Source organism: Petromyzon marinus, chromosome 31 (genome assembly GCF_048934315.1).
Source record: "Petromyzon marinus isolate PM22_M1 ecotype Great Lakes invasive population chromosome 31, UKy_Petmar_22M1.pri1.0, whole genome shotgun sequence".
NCBI lineage: Eukaryota > Metazoa > Chordata > Hyperoartia > Petromyzontiformes > Petromyzontidae > Petromyzon > Petromyzon marinus.
This window is the reverse complement of record NC_133697.1, coordinates 7,740,993-7,760,952: the sequence shown is the minus strand read 5'-3', so window position 1 is coordinate 7,760,952 and position 19,960 is coordinate 7,740,993. Positions and strand designations below refer to the sequence as shown.

The 19,960-nt window shown below is 42.8% G+C and overlaps 1 protein-coding gene across 40 annotated transcripts in view; it reads left to right on the top strand.

Annotated features, from left to right (window-relative positions):
* The window catches only part of LOC116947744 (neurexin-1-like), a 401,559-nt gene that overhangs the window by 184,803 nt on the left and 196,796 nt on the right, over window positions 1-19,960 (top strand). The gene's annotated exons all lie outside the window — the stretch shown is intronic.

Sequence of the window (19,960 nt, the reverse complement as noted above, 5' to 3'; positions counted from 1 at the left end):
TATATATAAGTTAAGCTAAATCAATAAAACGTGTTAATGAGATATAGGCAGAGCATTTTTCTAAAGTACCCACCCAGATCTCGTCCCAATTAAACTCCCGCTTAACGTCTTGTCTCATTAATCATTTGTTCAAGCTGAGTCAACAATAGAAAACGTAATGGCGTTGACATGTCAATTCTCACAGCCCCACCCCCACCACGACTCTTCTATTGCTTTAACCCCAACAACAGAAAATATTAAAAAAATAGTGTTTGAAAAATGTGAAGCCACCCCAATTTAATTTGTAGCTCAGCTCCTGCCAATAATTCCCACCACATGTCAGAGTTTAAATAAAAAATTGTCGATTGTAGATGCGTGCACTTCGACAGCTTGACATTAACTCCGACAAGGCGGTTATGCCTCCACGTTTAACACAATTCGTTTTGCAATTCCAAAGGCATGAGTGGCATTAACTAATGCTATCGCGTTAAGGCACATGAGCTCTATCTTAGGGTTTACCAGTTTGGCTATGTGGATGGAGTGTGTGTGGTGGGTGGGGGGGGGGTATCACCAGTCAAACTCATTCTCTACCACACACGTGACACGTTCTTACACACGTGTATTAGTTATCAAGCCAGCATGTTAAGGGATTCTCCGTTCTGTCTGTAAGGAATGCACCGCCTGCGCCATTTCAGTTTTCATTTTCATTTATTTGGTATAGCCCTGTGAGCCATTCGGCTATTGAATCGGGTGTAACCGCAACAAACAAAAAACATGAACAAGAAAAACATCTTAAAGTGACTGTGCGCAAACAGAACAATCCATTGTTTGATATGAAAGGTAAGAATAAAGGTGCAGCCCTGCAAATTAAGTCTTATCGCCACTGCTCAAAAAAGGGGTCTCGGTCAGACGTAGCTCTCGGCAGCCCGTCTTGAAGGATATTTTGGCCTACTCTTTGAGGTCGACCAGACAGGTCCTACGTCTTCCACGTGTACCGACCAAAAGCTTGAAATCACCATGATGCCAAGGTGAGTCGGGTGCATAGGAGTAGGAGTCTCTGCTCATGTATTCCTGTTATGCTTGTAATTTACAGATATACTGGTTACAGGTAACCTACAGCACCAGGGAGGTAATAGGTTGTGTTGACTAAATGTGCAAGTGCGAATGTTTCAATCTTGATTTGAAGCTTTCGTGACTGCAGGAATCCATACTCTTGTTTCACTTAGCACGTAGGGTTTTCACAGCCGTTCGTAATCCAATTGTGGCCTCGTGTTGAGCATTTCATCTCAAACTTTCACCACGCACTATTGTGGGCATCTTCAGGAATTTAGCAGCCTGCGGCAAAGGTTCGATAGCAGAATTGCTCAACATTTGGCCTAACCCAGAACACCACGCTGGGATACAATATTTTTTCTCTCAAAACTCAGGTTCTAAAGTGTGTATTATATTCACTGACACATTTATGCATCAGATATATATAAAAAAAAGTCAGTAAACATACCGGAATATTTTTTTTATTATTTCCCCTAATCTTTTGGTGTATCATTATTTATTTTACAATATCACGTTCATATATACGCGTGTGTCTGTACCCTGAATTAATAGCCTCCCGTAGCAGTGACATAGCTGAACACATACAGCATTAATCTGTACTCCAGTGCCTGTACGTTTGGTTATTTTATGGCAACAGAAAGGCTAACAAAGCGGACTCCATTATTAAAAAAGGGCCTCGCTTTAATTAGGTGATTTATAATATTCAGATACATATGTTCAGTTCCCATACAATGTGTCGCTGGGGCGGAAATGTCAGGCCAAGATGCTGATGCAGACTTAGAAGGTCACCCCGTAACATGCTGCTGACCACAGTATGCAATTAATGTAACATGACATTTTGCACAAATTCATAATATTAGATGCCTAAGGTAAGCGTTCAGGCTAACCAGCATGCTGGCCCATCAATTCCTGAGGGTAAGGAAAGTAGCCTGGGAAAGGAAGGAGCGTGCTTTCACACACCGCTGCACAACGATAAATAATGTTCGCAGAATACGTGGGTATGTAAGCAGGTTAATAAAAAAAACATCTGCGCATGTAACTTAAACAATGGGAGAGACGTGACAATTCGACGTTAAGCTGAATATACCACATGTAGGCTTTCACACGCAATATTATGATTCATAATTGGTGTCTTTTTGGGGTTAGATAGTTTCGGTATAATGTGAATTAAAGCGATAACCCTTCACAATACGACACAACCAAACACATCAGGTTGTTGCGTGCACAAATGTGCCAATTGATTTTCTTTTTCAGCACACTGGCAATTTTCTGTTTTTTATTATTGTTTGCATCTGTGCACCACTGCCAATGCAGTACCAACAAAACAATTAGATCTTGATCGTGAAAAGCCAACAGCTTGGGGAGACCTTGATCCAGGAGTGGACGATCCATGACTGATGATGCTGAAGTAAACACATTCACTCATGTGATAACGTAGGATTAAGTCGTACTGTATTGTCAGGGGACTGCCAAACATTGCGAAGAGTCTGTCCACAATTTTTTGGAGTCGCCAACCCGCCATCCTTTTGTGTGAGCCGGTCAAATATTCCAATGCCAGAGGTTGTCTGAACGTTTTCAATGATGCAGTGCATATTTGGATGGAAGCCCCAAAAGACAGGGGGATCCTCAGGGCTATCACTGCTCAGGGCAGTTTTCAGTGCCGTAATAATCGCATGAAATATGCATAGAAGGCATGCAGAAGAAAGGTTAACAGTGCACTTTGCCCTTGCACTCATAGCAAATTTGGAAAGCTCTCAAGGCATGTTATTGAACGTATATCTTCCATTGAGGTTATTTTTTGTTAGCATGAATTATTTTTTTGCCAGAAAGGGCTGCTTTGGATTGTCCGATCAAGTAAAGTGTGGTTTCGCACAGCATCGTTCGAGCGGCAATGTTTTTTTTTAGGATAATTTTGAGACTTGAAACAATAAGACAGACATTTTCATGCTTGCTTATTAATCAGATTTTTTTATTTGCATTTATATCGGCACTTTGCTATCAGTACGGGTTTCCTGACCATGCAGTGTGAAATGAGGAAACGTTTCTTCGGATCGTCGTTTGTCCATGCCAGGCAGATACATTTTGAGGGCATTTAACCTGGCTCATATATATTTGTGTTCCCTTGACAATAGGAAAGTATTTATAAATACTTTTATCGATGCTCTGTTTCCATCCACGCTTTAGTTTCACAATAGATATTTGTAATCATGCATATCCAGAAAACAGGAAATCCAATATAATTAATGAAACCAAAATATTGCATTGTGTATATATTTTTAGCACCAAACTTTAGTCTGCTTATATAATTTAGGATTAATAAGCGAGACTTGCTTTCATCCCTTCACGTAAAAAAAATATGTTTATCTCACCACCTGAGGCCTTCCACAGGCGAATTGCATCCAGCACTATTTTTTTAAGCAAGCAAATGCTGATCCGGTTTTGACATTCTAGTTCTCATCAGCAGAGTTAAGAGCACTCCAGAGCCGTGTTATGTGCAATTAGTAATACTGTATTGCATACAAGCTCACGGTGTATCGTTATGAAGCATTATGGGTAATCAACTAATTAAGATGTTTCTCTTCATTTGCTCACGTAAAAAATAAATACTGGATATATTTTTGTCCATTCGGTTACGAGCTGTGCTGACAAATATTATCCAGCAGCATTTTGTTTAATAAAAGCAACTTCTGTATTGGTTTCAACCTCCATGGTCTCATCAGCAGAGTCGGGTATGTTGAACAAATACCACATGTTACGTATAACTAATTAGTATGTGTATATAAGTAATGCATCGCTGTATAATTGTTCTGTTTATGTTGCACAATTGAAGCTGTACTTCAAATGCACCATGTCATTGGAAACATGTCCTTAAGCAATGCAATAATCTTTTTTTAAATGATTTTACCACATGTGGTGCAAAAGTGTATACAGTGAGGGAAAAAAGTATTTGATCCCCTGCTGATTTTGTACGTTTGCCCACTGACAAAGAAATGATCAGTCTATAATTGTAATGGTAGGTTTATTTGAACAGTGAGAGACAGAATAATAACAGCAACAATTCCAGAAAAACGCATGTCAAAAATGTTATAAATTGATTTGCATTTTAATGAGGGAAATAAGTATTTGACCCCCTCTCAATCAGAAAGATTTCTGGCTCCCAGGTGTCTTTTATACAGGTAACGAGCTGAGATTAGGAGTGCTCCTAATCTCAGCTTGTTACCTGTATAAAAGACACCTGTCCACAGAAGCAATCAATCAGATTCCAAACTCTCCACCATGGCCAAGATCAAAGAGCTCTCCAAGGATGTCAGGGACAAGATTGTAGACCTACACAAGGCTGGAATGGGCTACAAGACCATTGCCAAGCAGCTTGGTGAGAAGGTGACAGCAGTTGGTGCGATTTATTCGCAAATGGAAGAAACACAAAAGAACTGTCAATCTCCCTCGGCCTGGGGCTCCATGCAAGATCTCACCTCGTGGAGTTGCAATGATCATGAGAACGGTGAGGAATCAGCCCAGAACTACACGAGAGGATATTGTCAATGATCTCAAGGCAGCTGGGACCATAGTCACCAAGAAAACAATTGGTAACACACTACGCCATGAAGGACTGAAATCCTGCAGCGCCCGCAAGGTCCCCCTGCTCAAGAAAGCACATATACATGCCCGTCTGAAGTTTGCCAATGAACATCTGAATGATTCAGAGGACAACTGGGTGAAAGTGTTGTGGTCAGATGAGACCAAAATGGAGCTCTTTGGCATCAACTCAACTTGCCGTGTTTGGAAGAGGAGGAATGCTGCCTATGACCCCAAGAACACCATCCCCACCATCAAACATGGAGGGGGAAACATTATGCTTTGGGGGTGTTTTTCTGCTAAGGGGACAGGACAACTTCACCGCATCAAAGGGACGATGGACGGGACCATGTACCGTGAAATCTTGGGTGAGAACCTCCTTCCCTCAGCCAGGGCATTGAAAATGGGTCGTGGATGGGTATTCCAGCATGACAATGACCCAAAACACATGGCCAAGGTAACAAAGGAGTGGCTCAAGAAGAAGCACATTAAGGTCCTGGAGTGGCCTAGCCAGTCTCCAGACCTTAATCCCATAGAAAATCTGTGGAGGGAGCTGAAGGTTCGAGTTGCCAAACGTCAGCCTCGAAACCTTAATAACTTGGTGAAGATCTGCAAATGACTTGGTGAAGATCTGCAAAGAGGAGTGGGACAAAATCCCTCCTGAGATGTGTGCAAACCTGGTGGCAAACTACAAGAAACGTCTGACCTCTGTGATTGCCAACAAGGGTTTTGCCACCAAGTACTAAGTCATGTTTTGCAGAGGGGTCAAATACTTATTTCCCTCATTAAAATGCAAATCAATTTATAACATTTTTGACATGCGTTTTTCTGGAATTTTTGCTGTTATTATTCTGTCTCTCACTGTTCAAATAAACCTACCATTACAATTATAGACTGATCATTTCTTTGTCAGTGGGCAAACGTACAAAATCCCTCACTGTATGTATGTTGAACTTCTTTTTCACTGCACGTAGCCAATAGTGATCATTTGAGGTGCGGGGGAAAGCGCGCAATGCAGTAGCCAAAATCAGCAGGGGAACAAATACTTTTTTTCCCTCACTGTACATATCCTGTAGCATTTTGAGCCATCTCCCATAAGAGAGAAAAAAATAGGCTGCTGCATCTTTAAGTTCGCCAATAACTTCTGTAGAAACGTGCTCAGAGGCTAATCGGAAGATTTTGTCTTCTCATTGACCTCCTTTGACTGGATGAGAGGACTCCAATTCTCAAACTTTGACCAATCGTGGCCAACCCAACTGGATGTTTGTGCCCCACATATGAATCGCTTGCCATGCCACAGCGTTGGGGTGAAGCGGTTATCACACTTCGCGAGGGAACCCGGTCAACTGAGTTCAATTCCCGATCACGGTTAACATCCATGGCGAGCGATATTTGAACCGGTCCTGGCCCCTGTTCAAACAAGTCCTGTGACTGACAAGGCTTGGGTGTCCAGACACCCCCAACACATTTTAGGTTAGGGCTAAGAGACACCAAAAAAATGTGAATGCATTCATTCATGAGGCACATGCGAAACAGGCATTCGTGCATTTATTCATTTCTTAATCCATCCCTTCATTGATGCATTATCATTCATTCACACGATGATTTATTGATCCTTCCTGCCATTTACACGTTCAACCATTCCTTAATTCATTCAACCATTCATTCACGCGTTTATCCATTGCTGCATTATTGCATGCACTGCTTCGTAATGTGTGCAAGCCTCAACAGTGCATGCTACCCTGGCCACTAGGTGAATATACAAATGGTATGTAAATGATGTGCGTGCATTCCACACTGCTCCCTCGTGTAGTGCAGAGCACAGTGAGCATTTACAATCTTCCCGATCACCGCCAGGAACCATTCACTAGCCAGACACCCCCAGCTTCCAAAGTTTGGTTGTACCCCTGGTTGGGGAATGTATTAATCCAGAAGTAGATTGACAAAAGGGCTGCAATTGTTTGTTGTTGTTGTTGTAATGCCACAACTTTAGCTTTACATGTTGCACATTTGAACGAGCGTGGTAGATGTCATGTGCACTTGACGATGTCGTTTCGAGCACCGTTAGTGTGCAAGGTCATCAAGTATTATTTTTTTCACTGGCAAAAGCTGTTTGGGGCATTGCTCAGGGGGCTGGCTTTAAAAATGTCGTTTATCTATTTGCCAGAGGATACATCAGATGTCGGGGCCATCTGCTGCAGACTAATTGTATTTACACACTTGCGTTTTGCATATAAAATGGTATTTACCTGTGGCAGGATAAATTCGTCATTTCCCCCCCCCCACCTCCTTTTCTTTGCTGGCAATAACTTAAGGGGAAAGTTAAAATGCCGGCACTCGAGGTGTGCTGCCTTAGAATGCATGAACGATTAGATGCAAATGTGGAAGGGGGTTAGAAAGACGAGGCAAAAATTAAACACGTGTTTAACATTAATGTGGAGGGAGATAGCGATTAAGGGACATTTGGTGCCAGAGTGATTGTGACAGAAGGCAGTTGGTATGGAACTTTACGGTAGCTTTTCTAGGAACAAATAACTGTAATTTTGTTTTTCTAAAATGGAATCTGTTCATTTAAAAATGCATAGTATTGCTTACAATCTGTGTGTTATTTGTTTTCAATACGGTAAAACCATATTATACACTTCATTATTTGACGTTTAGTAAGCCAGTTTTTCTACTCATCTAAGATGCAATGAACCTTGTCACATATTAAAGTTAAAAAATATATATTTTCTATATACGTGACTTTACCGAAAGAACCAAGAATATATTTAAGTTGCTCGTATTTTTGTTACTTATGCATGATGGGAATTATTTAGTCGCATCGCAGCAAAATATCATCTGATTCAAAATAACGCTGAATAAAACCCCTCCTGGACTTTTATGATTTGACATTACATTTAAAGTTCTCTCAAAATCGAAACATTAAAATTAAGCTCTCTTTTCTTTTTTAATTAGAAGAAAAGTAAACACTGTAGTGCAATGACACACATTCCTGGACAGTGGTCAAGTGCAGCTCGCAAACCACGGTTTACCCTGCCCTGGTAATGGGTCTTCCCCCATTGTAATGTAATGTTAAATTTTATACCACGTTTTTCATGAAAATTGCATCTTGCAACGCTGTACAGTTGTAACATGCACACGATTTGCGAACGGAGGCACGGGAAACTACGGAGACAAGGAAGGAAAGCAGCCAGAACCGGCACCAACAACAATTACCCAAGCTAGTTCTGGTCTGCCAATAGGGGGTGACGTTGCTATGTGTATGTAATTGATCAATTTGCAGGTCGTTTTCAAATTTGGCGAATAATATAATTGCCCATGACACCGATACACAATGGTTTACTTTTGCATAAAATGTCACGATTTCTTTTTACGTCCAACGTGAAAGCAGACAGTGCGTATTTCTTTGGTTAATACACACGCAGTACTAACCAGGGCGGCTGCTGATTTTGAACCTTGTCCCTCTGTAACCAGCGACGAACGTGCGTCCGCTTGGCCATGTCACCACCCCAGTAGCAATTGGCAGGGTAGGTAACATTGCATCAATTCATGATTGACCCTTACTATCAAGATACATGCATACAATTGTACGTGTGAAAATCATGTATTTCAGGAATTGTACAAGTTAGATGGAAATTACAAGTAACTTTTTTGATAATTGAGCAAACAAAACTATGCAAACTAGGTGGGCTGGTGGTTGGAGAGTGCTGAGTGGGCACCACTGATGTTCTGGGTTCAAATCCTGGTTTTAACTACCCATGATTAAACCGGGTTCTGAGGTGTCGCGAGTTCATTGTCACAGCCGTAGTCTTCCACAACTGCATAAAATATCACTGTTATATATTAATTTTTTTTTTTACTTAATTTGACTACATTTCTACTCTGGCAAAAATAAGAGAACAATTAACAAAATGTCAATAGAATTGCCACCCCGAATTGTTGCAATTCATTGCAATGCTGGGTGAATACATCACGCCATTTCTTTGGATTTGTGAAAATTTCAACAAACTCGCTACACATTGAATCCCCCCGCCCCGCCACCTCAAGGTAACATCCCGTGGTTTTAAACCCCAGTAATCCCAGAGGTGCTTGCACAGTAATCTGAAATGGGCATTATAACCGTGGGCAATTTTTACGGAGGTATTAAAAATAAGGTCGGTAAAGGTGCAGCCTCGCAATATTTCACTCATGCCACTTGAGCTCCCCTTAGAGGGGATTTTTGGCCTGCTTTTCCATGCTGAACAGATATATCGGAAGAGGTGTGAGTATCCACACTTTAACCCCACCACACTTGGCCTATCGTTCGACTAACCGTGGTGTCTCAATTTATACCGGGTGCACAGAGGCAAGGCGGTTATTATTTTTTTTAACTTGCCTCATTGTGTCAACTGCCGCACCGGGAGATCAGATTGAACAGTCGACCTCTGGATTGCAACTCCCAGTGTGCAATGGTAATGGCAACATCCTTTTTTTTAATGCACATTTTACATATATATGCCAGTTGCCATTTTCAAAAGTACCATGTACTACCATCGCTCAAGGTAATTCAATTGTCAGTTATCAAGCATAAACAGAAGGGCAAATTAATGCTAATTAATTCCTCTTGTTAAATCAATTGTGCTGCGACGGCTATAGCGGAAGCAATTTAGGTCCAACATGGGCCTAAAAAAAATGTGCGTTGAAAGCATTTGTGACTATGGTTGGACACCACATTACATTAAAATGTCAGGACCACCTCTTTTTTCGACTGTGCTCATTAGAGACTTTTTAAATATAATTTGTTGCACCATAACATCTAATGCCTATGAAAAAAGTCTGTTTATAATAATGCGAATGGCGTCTCTTTAAATTATGTACTTTTTGTTGTTGTTGCAGTACATTTATTTTTATTGCTCTGATTACAGTGCTCACTTTGAAATGTGGATTTAATCCACATTATTTTATTGTCACTGTCCCCACTGACTTGTCCCTTTCGTTTCGTGTAATGCATGTGATATTTCTTGCTGCCATAAAACAAGAAAACGACTTGTTTTTCTTGACAAACCTAAAGCTTGAAGGCGTTTAAACTTAAATAATAATATTAATTATAATTCACAGTCCTTTGTCAATCTTCCCCGTCATCTCTTTCAATTATTGGGGCAGATTAACCAGACCTAACCACGCTTGCCAGTGCAGATTGGTGAAGGGTGAGGGCCCAGGTCTAGTTCAGATATCACACAGCCACTTATGTTAGCCATGGCAAGGTATCAAACCTAGGTCTGCAGGTTCATAGCACACTCTACTACGACTCCACTACAACAAAATAAACTGAATTAGCAGGGCAGCTCTTGGCAAACATTTCAGGATTGTCTAAAGATGTACTCGCTCAACTGTGTCTTACGATCCTATACATCTGCAATTCTGGAAAAAAATCTCCCGATGATGCTGGATGTATTTACCAACGAAACGTCGTACTCAAATTGTAAATGTTGCGGATTTACTCTCCAACACACCGGTGGGCTGGAATAGTAACGACAAACCTTACTAATCGGCTGTGTCGGGTGGTGGCAGTTTAACGACACATTTATCCTTTCGCGATCTAACAAATAAAACCTTTATCACGAATAATATTGGTCGCGAAAGCCTACGTGTCAAGCAAACCCAATACACCTTAAGAGCAGAGACAACTGTAAATGCCTTACTTACTATACAAAAACGAAGCGTCCAATAATTACACATTCTTTTAATAGTCCGTCATTATGCAACGTTATCCACAGCTCCGACCTGCAGGTGTTTTTTTTTGTTTTAGCAGAAAGCCATTTGGTAAAAAAAAAAGGTTAATGTTAATTTATATTCAGAGAGAATGTTCTAGCTGAGGAATTTGTTTGCACGGCCATAATTGTCTTGAGCGGCAAAGCGCAACAAAGATGGACGTCGCCGTAGAAGCTACAGCGCTTGGCCGTCTGAAGAGAGATGGAAATTGCGTTTTGGCCGGGATAATTAATGACGCCTAGTTTTGTTCCGTTATTTATTATTCAAGGTGAGAATAGAATCTAAAGAACGGATTAAGGTTCAGTGGAGACGCGTAAATGATTTGTGCGCGATTTAATAAGCCCTTGACCTCTGCCTCGTCATAACTTACACATGTAATTCTTGACATACATTTCTTTACTCATTCGCTTAACGTTCACGAGTAGGGTGCAAAAGAAGTTAAACATTCATAAAAATGTTATAAATGTGCTTACTCATTATCGTTTTTTTACAGCGGTGCTTAGACGCAAACAGCTTGCTTACAAAAATGCCTGGTTTGTTTCAAGGGACATGGCATCTGCTGTGTGAATAATTTGGCTGACACTGGAATCCAATGCCCTGTAGAATGACATGGGAGCTTTAATTTCTTCAAGCAGAAGGGATAGCAGGTTTTAACTCCCTATGTCAAAGCATCTGTCTGCACAGCAAGTGACAATTGCATATTAAGGAACAAGTGTCTTACTGACACAATTATACCTTTAAAAAAATGTGTGTTGTGTTTTCGTGAAATATGTGGCTGTTGTTTCCAGATAAGCACCAATAGCCTTTCTACAAATTACAACAAATATATATTTAATAAAAAAAAGTGTTCACGTTTAGTTGTCTCAACAAGAGACTCGTTTCTTTCTATGCTGGGTGGTGGTGGCTATGCACATGGCATTTATCCGCGTGCTGTGGAGTCCGCGATGGTTGGAGGATCGTCGCGAAACTGCCTTCCCATGGGCGGCCGAGGAGGTGCCGTACCCCGGCTTGCCAGGAGAACAGGATACCGCGAGTGGATTAATCGCCACCAGTTTCCATCCATACGGGATTTGAATGTGGCCCCCTGGCATGCGTGGGTTTTCTTCGGCTGCTCCGTCCTGCTACATTGGGTTTTTATTTTCAGATATTTCCGCCAATTAATGAGTTGTTTATTCAACCAGAACCCTCCGAAAAATATTCTTCAGACTCGGTGTGGCTTCATGGATAATAAGTAATTATTATATTATATTTGCCACTTGTCATATTTGTTTTGCAAATTAATCACATGACACCAGACAATGATTGAGCTCTTTTAGGTGTATAATTACTAAGGCTGTAAGGATAAATTGACTGATCGATTCTATGGCGATTCTTAAGTTCGTAACACATGCATCGCCTCGCTTCCATAAGACTCGATGAATTGTATTTATTTTGTATATGTTGTGCCTCATGGATTCACATGAAACACCTACAGCAACGAGTGCAGTTGATGGCCAACCCAGACGAGTTAGTGGGCTACATGAGCGGCCGTCCTTCACCTCAGTTGGCCGCAAGCTTGAGATCATCCTTGTGCACTAATAATGACCCTACGCATCACCCCTCGCCACACTTAGACCAGGGCACCACGAGTGTCTCCATGGGCTGCATGCTGCCCGCAAGGGCGCAGGTTGCCCAACATTGAACTAGAGGCACTAGCATTCACCATGATGTAAAAAATATATATTTTCTGAAATTCAATTGCAACCCTAAATCAAGACCATTCATAGAATCACCAGGGTGGTGGGCAGAGGCGAGGGGGGGGGGGAGCATAACCATGGATACTACAAATTTTACGACGACATTGCATTAAAATAAAGACAAACTCTACCTATTAGTGCTGGTATATTAAAAAAAATGTTGCAAGATGTTTTCTCGACCTGGCGTCATCCTCAAAACATCACTGTTTTGTTCCATGGCGGTCAAGTATGAGTGTTGTAATGCATCATTGTAATACAAAGATTATAATACATCGATTCAACTATGAAAATAGATTCCACCCCTGTTCACCGAAAAAAACGTTTTTTTTCCCCCATTTGTAATTGTGCTGGAGGTGTCATGTCATAAGATGAATAATTAATTCGTAAATCTCGCAGAGCAGTATGTTCTATGTGTTCGAGAATGGCGATCGGAAGCAAATTTTTCACAGGACTTCTACTGACCAATGCTCTGAGTGGCCCTTGTGATCCTTTACAGTGTAGGAGGTTCACGTTGTCACGCACTCTACAACAAGATTGTCACGTGACTGTCAAAAATATATTTTTTCGTTCTCAGAGATGCAATTTCGCCAAATCGATTTCAAAATAAAATTTACGATCGTGAGTTTTTTTTTCTTTCTGTGATCTCGTTGGCGGCTGGGCTGAGCCAATCAATTCGCTACACTTGAGAACCCGGTTTAACCATGGGCAGCTGGCCACATTCGAATCCAGAATCTAATCTGTGCCAGCTCAATAATTTGACATCAGAGCCTACCTTGCCACCTAAACATCAAACAGTTGAATCCGTGGATAATTGTCGCAAGCCTAATGTCAACACAGGACTGAGCTTGCTTCAGCCTACATTGAAGAAAATGGACTGTGCTAATCGTGTTCATACAACACACCGCAGGTGCAGCTATTTCTTTCACAAATGGGAACTGAAAGAATCTCCCCGTTGTGAATGTGGTAAAGTTCCATCTGTTCGTCACATAACCGACCACTGCTCGTTATTTTCTTACGCAGGGAAGGTAGTACGTTGCAATGCTGTAAATGAATCAACTCCAGATGCCAATGAATGCATTGCCAGTCTCATCACACGGTTATAAAGTTTTGTCAGTTTCTTTTCAATTGCGATACGAAAGAAAAAGTGTAAATATTTTTTAAACCTGTGCATTCCCCAAATCACATTTGCCGTTTTCCGAACGGGACGGCCCGCAGTACAATAGCATCCATTCCTGCCACTGAGCTCCTCTGCATTTTAATCACATGACATCTTGAAGCAAACCCACAAGTGGCCCTGTTCAGTCATCTATCACACATCGCCACGCCTTCAAGGCTGTTATCGCAGGTGATGGAAAATTCCGAGGAATCAAGTCGTTGCATGCTTCGCGAACTAAAATAGATTCATGCAGATTTGAACCGGGTAGATTCAAATTACCGATGGTGCCTCTAAACCACAAGAGAAGGGAATGTTTGTTTTTTGTTTACCGTCGTGTAAAAAAAAAGTCCAATTGATAAAAGATTGGTGACAGCTTTTAATTAAACTCTGGTGCCCTTTAGAAAATGGCACTTAAAGCTAAATCAGTTAAACGGATTTAAATGTTTTAATCTTCATTAAGTAGAATAAACTGTTTAACAATTGAAGCCTTCTGAAAGAACGTCATTAGGAAACGGGTTAGTCATTTTAGGCTTAATTGGACAGGTGCCACATCGACTAATTGTCTTTTGTGCAGCCGGTAAACAATGGCAAGTGGACACCCATGCAATAAAGAGCTATCCGGGTGGGTTATTGGTTGCAGCAAACACATTGATAAACATTGATAAATGTCACCGTGACGCTTCCTTACGAGATGAAATGAGACGTGAGCTGAATAATTAATGGTGATGTGATCCCCTGGGGTCCTGTGAAGGCTGGGACCTCATGATTTGCCTAATGCCTTACCTGGAGGTTTTAGCATCTGGGGCTGCCTTGCCCCCATCATGAGAATGCTGGGGGCTCGTGAGGCTTCATGACCACCAATGAGGGCTTCCACAAGAGGCAGCGCTTGTCAAGACGCAGCGATCGAGCCTATTGTGGGTTCCCTAGCCACCGTGTTATACTGTTTACGTGCGTGTACATACGGCAGGAGCTGTGGCCCAGCGGTTAGCGCACTGCGCTGTGAATCTGGTGAATGTGGTGACTGTTTACTTGAGTTTGATTCCTGGGCACGGCTCATATCAGTAGCGAGCGATTTATCGGAACAGTTTCACCAACTCACACTGCCGAGTGCGGTGAAGTATGGTCAAACAACCGCTACGAACGGCATGGCATTCGGAGCCTGGGGGACAGCATTCTTCCAGCAGTGGATTGACAAAGGGCTGTAAATAATGTTATCAATATTATATCTCCGTGTATATGATTCGGTAACAGGTGCCATGTGTATATAGTATCAAATCACCCGACATGCATCGATCTCATCAGATCTTGGAAGCTAAGCAGCTTTGAGCCTGTAGTAGTTATTGTATGGGTGACCACAATGCAATACAATAGGTTGTAGTAAGCTGCTTGCAAGGCTGCATTGTGGGCAGCAAAGGGCAGTGAAGCAAAATCCATGGCTCCTGAGATGCAAAATCCACTGTGTGATGGATGCCCAACGTCTGTGCTCCCCAGCGTCACGAGCCCGCATCTACCGGCGTGGTGAAGTATGGTAAATCTATTGCAAAAAAAAAAACATGACCTAAAAAAGTGTGATTGGCAGGAATCTGTTTTGTTTATATTTTATTATAAACAGCTGCACATATTTTAAGCTGCACTTCTGTTGGGAGATTGTAACATCGAATTTAAATGAACGCAATGCAATTTCAGTGTGGCCTAGGGCGTTACTATACTGTGATATGAAGCGTACTAAAAACATACGAGAATAATCCACTCTAAACTGCCCGCTTGCACATTGCATCATCAGTAAGATAAAATGTGCAGTATGATGTGTATCTGAAGCTCAGCGCCAGTTTGATATATAAAATAGTGGATATTTAAACTTCATCATGTATTAAAATGCCCTTGCTCGTGCAATGGCATTTGCTAAATTCATTGCTGGGCCACAAATTATTTACTTCCCCATAACACTGCAGGTAATTATAATTAATCAATAACCAGAGCCCATTACTCGAAGGTTTACTGATAATACAGTCAATTGAAACACAGCCCAATTGCCTGCACATTAAGTACGAATTATATTGTTAAAAGGCAGTCGTCGGTAAGAGCGTTGTGTTATTGTATAGTTTTTTTTATAGTCCGGTTTATTTGCATATACATTAAGGGTATTTTATCCATTATATCGTGGTATTTTATATTGCAGGCAATCTTTGCTGTTCAATCACGAGAGGCAAATCATTCACTGTGGGATTACATTTCCCATAATGCACACAACCGCGTCCTTTCTTCACACGATGATTGTGTGCAATGTAGGCAGGTTTTTTTGTTCGTGCCATCGGTCGTGCCCGTTCTGGCTTTTCTACAAATGTGTTAGTACTCAGCAGCTGTTGTTCTCGCTGTGATTTTCTGGGGGTGCATGTCGGAGCACCGCTATAACGCTGCCTCGTTGAATCCCCAGCACGGCACACGCGCGACAATTCCTGGCAGCCTTCAATCATGCAGAGCGAGGCACTTCCTGTTAGGACATGAGCAGGTGCAAATGAATTCCCATCACCGCTTGCAAAGCCCAGTGCCTGTACATGTGGCCACATAGGGAGTAAAATAACCCACCACAAGCTTTGCCATGAGTTACATTTTAAATTATCCACCCTTCTTGCAAACTCCTAATGGTATATCATCATCATCATCAACCATGGACAATCCACTGCTAGTTGAAGGCCTCCCCAAGCCCCTGCCATCTCTCAGGATCCTTAGATGTGATAATCCACCCAGCACCTGGATACGAGCTGATTTCACTGCTCCGCCTTCTCGGTGGGCGTCCGCTCAGATGTGTTCTATCCCTTGGCTGTCACTCCATTATTACTCTTGACCATTGGCTACCGTCTTTTAACGCGATGGCTCATGCCAAAACTCATGATTCTTATCAGTTTTAATGCTGTCAGTAACTTCGATGTACTCCTATTTCTGTCCTTAAATGTACTCCTAACGGTAATGTATCCTTATGGCGGTATCCCGGGGTACCAAATAATACAAAATGGCCGACGCAATTAAATATTTTATTTCTGGGACACTTTTTTTTTCCATGGGTGTTACTTAACTCCGCGACTGGGGTACCAATCAATCCGAAATCAGTGCTCCTCCGCGATGTAGAAACGCGGCGAGGACGATTGCGCCGAAACCCTGAACGCTCGCGGTACGCACCGTGGTGGTGCATCGTGAGTACAGCTCGTCGAGATGAGTCGATTGCCGCATCGCCGACCATCAACAGACTAAAAATGACTGCATCACGGACATTACGCGAGAGCCAGGATACCGCCCTGAGGTTCAATTAATGCTATGCGTAGTATTTATTTCATTACAATTATTCCACAGTAGCACATTGCAAAACTATTAAAACCAACTATTTTATTTTACCAGACAAAGCCCACTAAGCTACAGAGCTCTTTTTCAGAAGCGGCCTGGCCACAAATGATAGCTCTATGAAGTGGCTTATCATGTGGACATTTACAAGCAGCCAAATACTCTAAACGGATGTTTCTAAATGTGTAGGGAAATAGCGGAGGGCCTGGAGAAAAATTCACACGACCACGTGGAGAACATGCAAACTTCACGTATGCAGGCATCGTCAGGGTCGGGATCGAACCCAGGACCTTGTGTATACAAGGCGAGGTGGTTAACATCTCACCAGCGTGGCGCCCCCACATATCACGTTAAAATACATATCCTCTGATGCTCCCATAGTCATCAGTGCAGTTGACTTCCTGCCTTTGTTGAAGTGTGGGCACATACCATTTCCCCCTCTGCCTATGACTGACTCTCTCTCCATACAAAATAAACAGACGCGTTGGGTAGCGTCGCTTTATAAATCCAAATTTGTAATTATGTTGCTTGTTTGAAAAATGTTGCCATGTGGCGTGGCTAGCCTTTTGCGGTTGACCCCATCAAACTAGCGATGACGTATTGCTGTGCTGCATGAGGCCAAACCAGCTGATCATCTGTGTATGTTGAAAATGATTTAATTATGTTTTACATGGGTGTATTACTTATGGCTATTCATTCATTTGTGTTATTTCTACGGCTGTCATTTTAAAGTGTCCGACTCTATTCCCGCCTGTGACCAACGTCACACGTAATATGGCCCATCTTGGCATATCATCGAAGCTAAGCAGGTTTTAAGCCTGGACAGTGCCTGGATGGGTAACGACCATGCAACGCTAGGTTGCTATAGGCTGCTGTGGGGCTACGTGGGTGGACAGCAGAGGGCAGTGTGGCAAAATCCATTGTTGCAACGTACTCCTATGCTTCTACGCAGGGGCGGAGCCAGGATTTCAGGCTGGGGTGACATTCAACAAATTTTTATTTCAAGAATGATTAGAGAGTCAGGCTGTTGAACTAGACGCCATCGGTTGGCGACACACTCTGACAGTGCAGTTGCACGGAGTCCGCCAGACCGAGTGTCGTACACTTATACGCAGAATGTCACCCCCCCTGTCACCCCCCCCTGGCTCCGCCCCCAGCTTCTACGCCTGGACTACCCGCCTTCATCAACCCATGTGGTGAAGTATGATAAAAACAATTCCCGCGATCCACATGGCATGAGGATGGCCTGCAGTGGATTGACAAAGGACTGTACATTTAATTTGTCATTATAAAATAAATAAAGCGTTATTCTAATAACAAAACTTGTTGTGATAACCTCGACAATAAGGTACATCTGCTCTGTCCTTGTATGGCTTGGGTAGGCGATTGTGCATCTCTTTTGCATTTAATTCCCGAATTCCTCTTTAACCTAGAGAGCTTTAATAATATTATTATTTTGCCAGCACTGTGTTCCTGGAACAACCCACTCAATTGAAAATAATAATTGGCCTTTTTGCACGGCGCTCTCACGAGTGTTTTCTGTGTTAATGCTGCCACTCGCAATTTCTATAAAATCTTCAAATGTCTCAATTGAACGTGTAACACACGTTTTTTTCACATCTTAACAATTATGAAACATATAGGGCTGCACAGCGCTGTTGTTTTTTTACTAAAAGCATCTCGGTGCTATCTGCAAGTATCTACATCAGAATATTTATTCATACTGGAGGAATCCGATGAGCTATAAAGCTCTTTTTCACAGATGTCTAACACATCTGGACGGGTGTCTCAGCGGTAGAGGCCGAGCGGCTCGCATTCAGAAAGGTTGTGAGTTCAACTCCGAGTTGTCGGGGCCTTGACTCCGCCAATCATCCCTCTGGGATCGATGAAAAAGGAATTGCACTTCGTGGGGAGGTCAACAGTGGTTGTTCAATGGAGAGAGTCGCCCCAGATCGTAGTCATGTGGAATTTGCGCCAATGATTCGGGGCTGTGAACGGGAGATGAGCACTGCCTCAGTGCTCAATGAGCAGGAAATCACTTTGACTCTGGGCTGCAGGTATAGCGCAACCTTCTTGCGTTTCGGTCAGGACAGTCGTCCTTGCAGGAGGACATTGTGCATTGGACGCAAAGACAATTTTGCCCAATCTTTGGGGAGAAAAAGAGCTGCAACAATGATGTACAGAGCTTAATGGAAGCCCCATTGCATCGGGGGGCCTGGGGGTGTGTTGGGGAGGGGGGGGGGCTCAGCCCGCCTTTTAAATTATTATTCTCAAAAGACTTTGGCATGATATATACGATTAGCACGGTTGGCTACGTACGATGCGGAAGAACTTCTAAATACATACGTAAATCAGAATTCGTCTTAGATAATGGTGGATTGTGTTGTCACTCGTTCTGTTTAGCGATTAATAGTAATAATTCAAATGTTATATTTATAAAGATTAACGTTTGTTTGAAAGTTTATCACTGACTTGCGTCATTCGACCCTTGAGTTTTGGTTGCCCCCACCGTACATGATTGCGTAATGGATAATGCTGTGTATAAATTACGCGATTGGCTAATTAATACGGCTAAAGGGAATTGATCTGTCAATAGCAAATGGCAATTTGTAATTTATTTGCTGTTGACTGAGGACAAGGGGCACTTTGAGCTGCAGGAAGACCCGTTCAGTTTATAAAAAATGGAACCGGACACTGCCAAGTCGCAGCCCAGGTGGTGTAAATTGTAAAATTGTAAAACGCCACCGTGGCCCGCTGCAGGATTCCACGCAGGATGCATCCTGTTGCAGTCGAGCGACCGCTGTTTTATAGTTAGTGACATCACTAACGCGCTGCTGAACATGATTAGAAAAGCTTGTGCCGGGTGGGCCCACACGTGTGCAGGGGGCGGGGAGGCAATCACCTAGACAGTCTTGTGAGCGGTCTCCACGAGCCCCGGCCTAACAGCAGACGGTGTGGGAGGCTGTTTAGAGCAGACACCGTGGAGGTCTCGAGTCGACGGCGCAGCAGCTGTGGGACCTGGCAGAGGGGGCAGGAAGTGTGGCGACATCCAACGGCTTTGGCCATTTGTGTAGTGTCGCGGTGAGCTCGCTGCGCTATGAACCCGGCGGCCCGGGTTCGATTCCCGCACACGGCCAACACCAGTGACGATTATCTGAACCGGTCCTGGGCCTCCCCTAGGTCGACTCAGCCTCAAACGAGAAAGCAAGTGCGATGTGTAAACATCGCCACTGGGGAGACAAAGGCGGTCGGGCGTGGTGCTGGCGATCCACCCCGCCGTGTGAAGTTTCGGCTTTAATAGGTGCTCGCAAACAGCACTTGCCCCTACAGTCTATTAAGGCTATACGGGGGATCTTTGTCATTTTTTTTA